Raw genomic sequence first — 11209 nt, 5'->3', positions numbered from 1 at the left:
TTGGGAAAGGCAGTTCAAAGAGAGACCCCTTTCCAGGTAGGTTGGGCGTGCTGTGGGTGTCAAAAGAAGGGGGTCAATACAACACAATACACAGAACAGAACAAATCCTTAATACAGCATAATAATAAAAATTTTAGAAGTACAGGAGCAGAATGTAACTGTAGATGATATCCCATAATAAGATTTGGATATTTTATGAGTCCTGGAGACCTCATCCATCAAGCTGCCTCCCCATTTGGCCATTTCACGGCTGAAACGTTGCTCTGCCAGCCAATCTGATGAAAGGACCCCTTTTTTCCCATGATTCCTGTGATCCTCCATCAGGGATGACTTTACCACAGGCAGGCAAACAACTTGGCAGGTGGGCCGTGGCACCAATTGCCACATTTGAGTACGAGAACAGAAACAGAATAGGTGAGGGTTAGTATCAGATTATAACTATTATGTTACTTGTGTTTTAGTGTTAATGATGACTAACAACAGAGATGCAGTCTGTACAGTTAATCAGCAGCTCTAGTCAGGGTGTGCTAAACTGAAGTAGTGAGTCTTCAGCCGAGATTTAACAACCCTTAGCGCACGCACACGGTCGGTCGGGACATAACAGCATTTTAAAAACGTTACAGTAATGTGTGCATGCCCATCTGCCATGCATCTCGACATACTACCCATCAAATGAAACTTCAAAGTCTCGTCTTACCGATGATATAAACCATTTTGACACACAACAACCACAGCACTGACACTAAAGCCTTTTTTACAGAGAAGTACATACTTTTAAGAGTTGACTTTCCCTACCTTTGAAGACCCCCTGCAAGTCAAACATCAATATTTCCGAGCAGTATTGATCCCATTCTGTCCGTAAGGCTCAGCGAATATAATCCAGTAAAGCGATTAGGTCCAAAACACACGATATATCCTCAAAGGGACAAAAACTCCAGAAAACGTTTCATAACTTGAGACTAGCTACGTAATTTTTTTCATTTCTATTGATCATATCAGGCGTAATTTGTTTCTGTCGGCGAAACACGGAAGTGTTAGCTTCTGATCGACACCTAAGTTGGCCAATTACGACGGGTCTGGGGTTGACTGGCACCTCGTATAGCCAGCAGAGTGTCACAGACAGCTGAACGATGACGTACAACTCCAAACCCTGGTAGAATCTACCAGTTTGATTGGACACTGTGAGTGACACTCAAAACTTACAGCCAATGAGCAGCTGAGCATTTTGATATGTAACTTGCCATAGTAACTTGTAAACAAAACGATCGGAGCTGCGCGAAGGTGGCATTTGTGCCAGTCTGCAGAGTTGGTGCGTGGTTGTTTTATTGTGATTTCGCCAAGTTTTTCGTATTTTAAATATGAATAAAAGTACCGATAAATGTAAATACACTCTTGATTAAATAATAGATGCATGTCAGCGGCGTGAAAGTAATCAATCAGCCCAGGAGACGTCTAATGGCAGAGAGTGACATGTGCCACGCCCTTGTGCTTTCCGCTTGCTAGTGATTGCTGCCATCAAGTGGCACATGGAAAAACACTGAGCTGTGTTGTAACAGTTTGTAAAAGAAATGTATATAGTTTGTGTGCATTTTCACGGTACATTTTAAGATGGAAAAACATGTTTTGGGCGACTTTGTAATATGTGCTTTAAATGACATGTTAGAATCAAAGAGAACTCTAGATTGCGGGCTGATTCCGTAAAATTAATTGGGATTCCAACTGAGTTAAATGATGACAAAATATTGCTATGATCAGCGTCATTCCCTCCAACAGTTAACATTTTGATTTTTTTTGACAGTTGATGTCTCCCAAACATCAATTCATATGGAGAGAAGCCAGTAACTTCATTTCTCGTGCAGTTATAAGCATGAGTGTGGGGTTTGATAAAGTCACGCCAATGATTCTGCTCTTTGTCTCTGAGGGTACCTAGCATATTAAGAAGTGTCCGGTTGTATCGTTCAACAGGATTTCCCCTAGGGTGATAGGGACTGGTTCTCACCTTCTTGGCACCTACTAGAGCACTAAGTTGTCTGCAATTCAAAAATCTCTACTTTGATCACTATGAAGTTTGTCTGGAAACCCCATAGTGTACTAAGAACTGCTCCCACAGGCATTTAGCAACAGTGCTAACCTTCTGGTCTCCAGTTGGTATGGCTACTGCATACTTTGTAAAATGGTCTGTGATAGAAAGTATATCTTTAGTATTTTTTGCTATCAGATTCTAAAAAATAGAAATCCATGCAGATTAATTCCATCGGTCTAGTGGTTTGGATGTTGACCAAGCGAGCAACCTTCTCAGGTTGAGATTTCCGCCTAATGCATCTGCCACAAGATTTGATCTTCTCAACATCATAAGCCATTTTGGCCAGTAGAATCAAGATCACACCAAGTCAAGAGTGCATTGATTCCCAAATGTCCCATATTTTCATGAAGATTCTTAAGAACAATTTCTTGTGGTTCCTATATTGCCTGTTAAAGGTTGGGAGAATCAGTGCTGGAATAAGTTGGAACTTGCTCACCTTTGTTCACCATAGAAATGATCCTTCCAATGGCAGGATCAGCATTCTGATGTCTAATAGGTTAATTCTGGCTAAAGACAGGCATTGTTACAGTTCCACAGTCATCTTCAAGGCCACCAGGTATGGCATGAGGATGGAGTGCAAGTGATTCAACTAATGTGACCGGAAGCAAGTCATCGCTACAGACACTGAGAAGATGTTTGTCACAGATGGCCACAACTACATCAACAGGAAGAAATGAATGCTCTGCAGAAGATGATAAATGATGGAACGTAAAATGGTTTATTCGGTCCCTTTCTCCACATGACCCCGGATCATCGGCAGCTGGGCTTTGTGGCTGCCTTGAGAGACCATCTGCATCTTGATTTTGCTTCCCTGCACGATATTTGATGTCAAAATTAAATGTTGACAGTGCAGCCAACCAACGATAGCTTGCCGCATCCAGTTTTGCAGAGGTAAGCACATAAGTTAAAGGATTGTTGTCTGTAATCACAGTGAAATGACTGCCATACAGATAATCTTGGAATTTTTCTACAACTGCCCATTTTAAGGCCAGAAATTCCAGCTTATGTGCAGGGTATCTCACCTCGCTAAATCCTCTACTAGAATATGCTATGACACGTGTTTGGTCATATCCTGTTGGTACAGAGCTGCTCCCAGTCCAGTAGAGCTAGCGTCAGTGTGAAGCACATAAGGTTATTTAGGATAGGCAAACCCCAGGACTGGTTTGGTTGCTAACTTGTTAATGATTAGTTCAAAAGCAGTTTAACATGAAGATATCCAACAGTCTCCAAAAGTTTCGCTGGGATTTTTTTTTTCTTAATTTTCTTAATTTTATTGCAATCATTCCATAAAAATCAATCAATTTTTGCAAAAAGTAGGATTGAGAACAAGTCAACCCCACCGCTGAGAGACAGAGCAAGGCCAATGGAGTTAAACTTAAGGCTTGTAGACATACTTAAATTGATACGTTTGATAAGCCAATAGAGATGAATGGAGAAGAAAAAGAAATACAGAAATAATTGATTCCTCTGTGCTTTAAGAGCTTATTTTAAAATATTACTGATTAGATCCTGCCATGTTTTGAAAAAAATCAGTACAGATCCTCTAACTGAGTATTTGATTTTTTCCAATTTCAAATAGTATAACACATCGGTTTCCCACTGACTTAAAAGAGGAAAGTTTGGGTTTTTCCAGTTTATCAGAATAAGTCTGCGTGCCAAAAGAGTAGTGAATGCAATCACAATTTGTTTGTCTTTCTCCACGTTAAAGCCCTCTGGAAGAACCCCAAACACAGCTGTTAGGGTTAGGAGGGATTGTGAGTCCAAGACTGTCTGAAAGGTAATTAAAAATTTTGGTCCAGAATGATGTTAATTTGGTGCAGGCCCAGAACATGTGACCCAGTGAGGCTGGGACTTGATTGCGGCGTTAAGCAGGTTGGATCATGACCTGGAAACATTTTGGAGAGTTTTAGTCGAGACAGATGTGCTCGATATATAATTTTGAGTTGTATAATTGTATGCTTTGCGCATATGGAGCTCAGTGAAGTCTCTGCATTGCTACTTTCCACTCCTTTTCTGATATATTAATTGAGAGATCTTTTTCCCAGTGTCCTCTTGGATCTTTGAAAGGGAGGGATTGTAAAATGATTTTATATATTGCAGAGATGGAGTCTAAGTCCTTGAGATTGAGCAATATTTTTTCCAGCATGGATGAGGGTGCAAGATGAGGAAAATCGGGCAGGTTCTGTTTAACAAAGTTCCTGATTTGAAGATAGTGAAAGAAATGTGCAGCTGGAATGTTAAATTTGGAATGTAATTGTTCATAGGATGCAAAGACGTTGTCTATATAAAGATCTCTAAGCAAGTTAATCCCAAATTTTTTCCAGTAATTAAAAACTGCACATGTTTGTGAAAGTTGAAAGAGGTGGTTCTCTTGCAGGGGTGCCACAGATAAAAGCTTCTCCATCTTAAAATGCTTTCTACAGTACATTGGTTCCAGATTCTAAGTGACTGGAGCACAATTGGGTTATTAGTGTATTGCCGATAACTTGCATTTATTGGGGCACAGAGCAGGGAATATAAAGAAGTACTGCAGGATTTTACTTCTATTGCGGTCCATGCCTGTGTATGTTCTTCTATTTGTGTCCAGGTTCTTATCGCCTGTATATTTGCTGCCCAGTAATAAAACTGGAAGTTAGGTAGAGCCATGCTGCCTTCTGCCTTAGGTCTTTGTAGGGTCGCTCTTTTGATGCATGGATGTTTTGAATTCCAAATAAATGAGGTTATTGTTGAATCTAATTGCTTAAAGAACGATTTATTAATGTATATTGGTATGTTTTGAAATAAAAAAGGAGCTTAGGAAGAATATTCATCTTAACAGTGTTAATTCTTCCAGCTAGAGTGAGATGAAGGGTTGACCGTCTATGCAAGTCTTGCTTAATTGTTTCCATGCAGACAGCGAAATTCTGTTCGTAAAGAGCTTTATGTTTACTTGTGATGTTTACCCCGAGGTATTTAAACTGTTCTGCAATGATAAAAGGTAGGGTGTCTAATCTAATATTATATGCTTGAGAATTCACTGGAAAGAGTACACTTTTATTCAGATTAATTCTGAGACCAGAGATCTTTTGAAATTCTGTGAGTGCTGTTAAGACTGCAGGCACAGAATTTTCTGGGTCTGATATATACAGTACCATATCATCTGTGTATAGAGAAATTTTCTGTTCCAGTCCTTCTCTGCTAATCCCCTTTATCTGATCAATGTATTGCCAGTGGTTCAATGGCAATCGCAAACAGCAGCGGTGACAAGGGGCATCCTTGTCTGGTACCACGTTCTAGCTTAAAGTAGTCTGAACAAATGTTGCTGATCCAAGTTGAAGCTTCTGGTTTAGTATACAGTAATTTGATCCATGCACAAATGTTCGGGCCAAACCCAAATTTCTCCAATGTAGTAAAAAGGTATTTCCATTCAATCATTTCAAATGCTTTTCTGCATCCAATGATAATAATATTTCTGGGGTGTTTGACTTAGTTGGTGAGTATATTACATTAAACAGGCGTCGAAGATTTGAAGATAAGTGTCGACCCTTGATAAATCCAGTTTGATCTTGTGATATCAGCGAAGGGAGCATTTTCTCCATCCTTCTAGCTATGATTTTTGAGAGTATTTTAGCGTCATTATTCAAAAGTGAAATTGGTCTATATCAGTGATGGCGAACCATTTAGAAACCAAGTGCCCAAACTGCAATCCAAAACCCACTTATTTATCGCAAAGTGCCAACATGGCAATTTAACCTGAATACCACCTAAAACTGAACACCAGCATAACCAAGGAGCTGGTGGTGGATTTTAGGAGGCCCAGGCCCCTCATGGACCCCGTGATCATCAGAGGTGAGTGTGTGCAGAGGGTACAGACCTATAAATACCTGGGAGTGCAGCTGGATGATAAATTGGACTGAACTGCCAATACTGATGCTCTGTCTGTCTGTCTATCTACTGAGCTTTTAGTTTAGAAAAGCAACTCATACATTAACATCTTTTGTCTTAAAAGAAAAACATAATAACGGAGCTTTCAATGATACAAACAACTTTTTGTTGAAAGGTAAAAGTTTGCATTCGGTATGCTTTTGAACAATTAATGTGCTTTTTGCTGTTGTATGCATGCTGATAATTTGTCTAACCTTGGCTCATACTTTGTAAGTTTGAGAGCAACACATGCAGCACTCAGGTCATCTGTTAGTCTGTTTCTGGTGTCAGATTTGATTTAATTCAAAGCTGAAAACAGCTCTTGCACAAGCATAAGATGTTCCAAACAAAGTAAGGAAAGCAATCTCAAGTGCCTTGATTGACTTAAGATTATTTGGCAGAGAATTCCACACTTTAAGGATTTCATTTTCATAACTAACTGTGCTGTCCTTTGTCATCCCTTGATCCTCTCAAGTGTTTCACGAGGTCTTCCCTATTAAGCTCCCCCCCAAAGCTTCCATTATATATTACGGGTCGTGGATCAGGTGTGGCGATTAGCAACTCCTGGCAATAATTACAGATGCGGACAACTCCTCACCTGTGCGCTTAAGCGGGACTGCCCGCATCACAAAGCTCCCGGAATCCACTCGGCCACTCTACCATAACCCCCTTTAAGCCACGAGTGCGGCAATTATCTGTTAAAACTGGCCTTTTCGATTTTGAGCTGTGGACCCGCTATACCACATCCCCTCCAACCCCACCATGGGAATCACAGACTCAAAAGACTGCAGTCCGTGCCGCACCCTCAAGCAGCATGTGTGCCGCCCGCCTTACCCCAGACAGGAGAGGAAGGAAGCGCTCCCATTGGGCTGCTGGGCAGAGGGGCGGGTAATGTGAGAAAAGTCCTCCGCGTGAAAGAGGGGAGCGGTGAAGGAGCAGCCCGGCCCCGCATTCCTCTGGCTTTATAGTAACGAACTGTGTGCTCGGGCGGCGGCCAGGCGTGCCCACTGAGAGGGCTCTGAGTGCCCCCTTTGGCACGCGTGCCATAGGTTCGCCACCACTGGTCTATATGATGCACATTGTAATAAGTCTTTATTTTGTTTAGGAAAAACGGTGGTTAATGCTTGGCAAAAAGTCTGAGGAAGAGTTTAATTGTCTCTGGCTTCTGTAAATGTTGCTAATAGGAGGGAGCTAGCTGAGCGGAGAATTTCTTATAAAATTCTGCAGGGTAGCCATCAGGGCCTGCTGCTTTCCCGCCTTAAAGTGACTTTATAGCATCTAATAATTCTGATAACGTCAGAGGTTTATCGAGTTCCTCCACACTAAAAGTGTCTATTTGTGGTATCTGTAATGCATTAGATTGTGTATTGTCTTCTTTAAACTCAGTAGAATATAAGGATTTATAGTAGTCTCTAAATGTGTGCATTTTATTTTTGTGGTCGATGATTTTGTCTCTGTTCGTGTTGGTGATTACTGGGATTGCGTTGCGGACTTCTTGCTTGTGAATTTGTTAAGCTAAAAGCTTATTAGCTTTCTCTACGTGTTCATAGTAATTATGTCTGGATTTATAAATTAATTGTTCAGTTTCTTTAGTTGTCACGAGGTTTAGTTCTGAATGCAGAGCCTGCCTTGGAAGCCTGGCATGTTCTTCATCTATTCTAGTAATTTTGCTTTTTAGCTCTGCTAATTTCTTTGTTTCTAATTTATTTCTGTTGGAAAGATATGAGATAATCTGTCCTCTTAAGAAGGCCTTAAGAGTTTCCCAGAGTATCCTTGCAGAAATCTTTGAGGATGTATTTGTCTCTAGGAAGAAACTGATTTGTTTGGATATGAATTCTGTACAGTTCTCGTCTGCTAATAGAATCAGGTTGAGACGCCATCTGCGAAGTGAATGTGTGGGGCATAGTAACTTTAGCTCCAAGATCAGAGGTGCATGGTCAGAAATAACAATAGCATCGTATTTGCAAGATTTAATCTTAGGCAAGAAATTATCTATACTAATAAAAGGCAAAGCCCTCACTGACTGACTCACTCACTCATTCACTGACTCATCAATAATTCTCCAACTTCCCGTGTAGGTAGAAGGATGAAATTTGGCAGGCGTATTCCTTACACTTACTTACAAAAGTTAAGCACGTTTTATTTCAAAATTCTACGCGTAACGGTCATAACGGTCGATAACGGTCGACAACGTCTGCCATGTTGAACTTTCTTATTTATGGCCCCATCTTCACGAAATTTGCTAGGCAGCTTCCCTGCGCTAACCGAAACCGATGTAAATACTTATTTCGGTGGTATGACGCCACTGTCAGCCGCCATATTGAACTTTCCAACGTCACTAATTCTCCAACTTCCCGTGTAGGTAGAAGGCTGAAATTTGGAAGGCTCATTCCTTACAGCTTACTTACAAAAGTTAAGCAGGTTTAATTTCGAAATTCTACGCAGTACGGTCATAACGATCGATAGCGGTTAGACAATGTCTGCCATGTTGAACTTTCTTATTTATGGCCCCATCTTCACGGAATTTGGTAGGTGGCTTCCCTGCGCTAACCGAAACCAATGTACGTACTTATTTCAGTGGTATGACGCCACTGTCAGCCATGTTGAATTTTCTTATTTATGGCCCCATCTTCACGAAATTTGGTAGGCAGCTTCCCTGCGCTAACCGAAACAGTGAGAAAACAATTAAATTCACAATCATGTTACGTTATTTTCAAAATGTTTCCTTTAATTTTTCATTACTTCTTTAACACACTACTTCTCCGCTGTGAAGCGCTGGTATTTTGCTAGTTATCTATAAAGAAATAATCAATTCTTGAGTAGCAATGATGTACTGGTGAGTAGAAAGAATATGTTCTTGATTTTGGGTTTAAAAACCTCCAGGGGTCTGATAAGTTGTGATCAGTTATAAACTTTGTAATTATCTTTGCAGTGTTAGAAGTCATCCCCACTGTGATAGAAGTCCTATCTAAGAGTGGATTTAAAACACATTTAAAGTCCCCAGCCATTATAATTTTATGAGTGTTCACATTGGGAAGGGATGCAAATAAATTTTGTATAAATTCCTTATCATCAACATTAGGTGCATAAGCATTTATCAGAATCATTTTACAGTTAGATAAGTCTCCCATGACCATTACATAGCTCCCTTCAGGATCCAATACTACATCTGATGCTACAAGTAAGACAGTTCTATGTATAAGAATTCCCACATCTCTAGTTTTCTTTGTAAAACTAGAATGGAACATTTGGCCAGTCCAGTCCTTTTGCAGCCGGAACTGATCCTTGCTTAGTAAGTGGGTCTCCTGTAAAAATACTATTTTAGCGTTTATACCTGTTAGGTGAGAGACTACTTTCTTTTTCTTTAATTCGTGATTCAGACCTTTAACATTCCAGCTCACAAAGCTAACTGTCCCATCATGGAGACATTGATTCTGAATTTTTAATGTAATTTTATAGTCTTAACTGGAAGTGAGACAGCTTTAACCTTAGTTTCCTACTTCCCCAAGCGTTATTGCCATGCAGCCTATTGTTATGCTGGTAGTTATAATTATAAAGATTAAAAGGATAGATTAGGTATAGATATAGCCTGCTCTCTTTCTCTCCTCCCCTTAACCCCCACCCTCCCATTTTGCCTCCACACGTGAGGCTGAACCCCACTTCACAAAGTCGGTCCTCTGACATACCCAGAGACAGAGCTTATCCAAAGCAAAACAAGCCCCCTTGCAGCGCCGTTTTAGCATTAAAAAATAGAGATATCTATTACCAATATAGTCTAAATATTATATGACTAATTTATAATCATTAACAAACTATGAACTTAAAATATATTGTAACAACCCGGCAGCAAGCGCTGGCGGAGTGACGCCTCATGGTAATTTATGTAAATAGTTTGTGGGGAATTTATGGGTAATTTATAAAAAGCTTATTGTATGTCGACATTTACGTATTGTCATTTGTGTTGTAAATAATGGTGTGTTTGTATTTAATTGGTTGGGTGGGTTTGGGACATCGCCGTCCGGGGTTATTTATTTTGTAAAAGTACCAATTTATTGAAATGTGTCTCTGTGCTTGACCTTGGCAATGGCAGCAATAATGTTGAGCTTTTGTTTCTGACTATCTTCTGTAATAAAAGATACAACAGGACAGAGCTGTTTATTTGCTAAGATGTTATCTAAGCAAACTACCGAGACACTCGAGTCGCGGCGGTGTATGGGGCACGAGTGTTCTCTTTCTTAAAGAGCTGGGTGCAGTTGCGTGCATGACGCTGGCAAGCCGCTAGCCGACAGCTTCGGAGAGGTGCACGGCAGAGTTCGGCTCGAAATCTTAAAAGACTCCTCCACGGGTCGCTACATTGGTGTCAGAAGTGGGAGACCAGGCTGTTAAGAAGACGCCGTCATGGAACAGAGTCTTGAAGAAATAGAGCGTGCCATCTCCGCAAATAGCGTTATGTTGGAGCCTGATCAGCAGAACTGCACGGAGAAAAAGGACAAACTGGCCTGAGGGTGCCAGTATTCCCCGGACAGTGTTGCGATCTTCTAGGCACGGCCGAATGAACCTGTAGCTGCCGCAACGACACCCCAAATCACCAGTCGGCCGGTCCTCCCACACGGTCACCCGCTAAGCTGCCACGATACAGCGGGTTGACGCCCTGAGCCATACCTTGCACAAGTGGATCTGGCTGCTCTTCACAATGGTTGGAGCTGCGAGGAAGCTGCAACACACTTGGCCCTTGCCTTGGAGGGTCCCGCACTTCAGGTACTCATCGACCTGCCGCCTGAGGAGTGTCGTGATCTTCAGGCCCTCACCGATGCTCTCACCCGTCGTTTTGGACAGAGAACCTCAGCGGAACACAACAGGGAGGAGCTGACAAACCGACATCGGCGTGAAGGTGAGAGTGTGGGAGCATTTGCAGCTGACATCAGGGTCTATGCGGAAAGGTTACCCTACTTTCTCGACAGCAGCAAGGGAAGAACTCAGTGTTCATGCTTTCCTGGGGCCTTACACCAGAGCGTCTCCGTCCAGCATGTCTGTCTGCTGTCGCCAGACATTTGAGTGAGGCACTACGGGAGGCTGAACGGGCTGAAGAGGTACTACAGCTTGGGTCTCCGGCACGTCAATCATCACGCCCAAGCCGGCTAACGAGCAGTTGAGCGAGTGGTAGAAAGGGACCAACCTGAGGGTGTGGAGGTCAGTCGCGCCAGCCATCATCATCCCTCCGCA

The sequence above is a fragment of the Polypterus senegalus genome, chromosome 4 (assembly GCF_016835505.1).
Source record: "Polypterus senegalus isolate Bchr_013 chromosome 4, ASM1683550v1, whole genome shotgun sequence".
In the NCBI taxonomy this organism is placed as follows: Eukaryota; Metazoa; Chordata; class Cladistia; order Polypteriformes; family Polypteridae; genus Polypterus; species Polypterus senegalus.
This window is presented reverse-complemented; position numbering follows the sequence as displayed.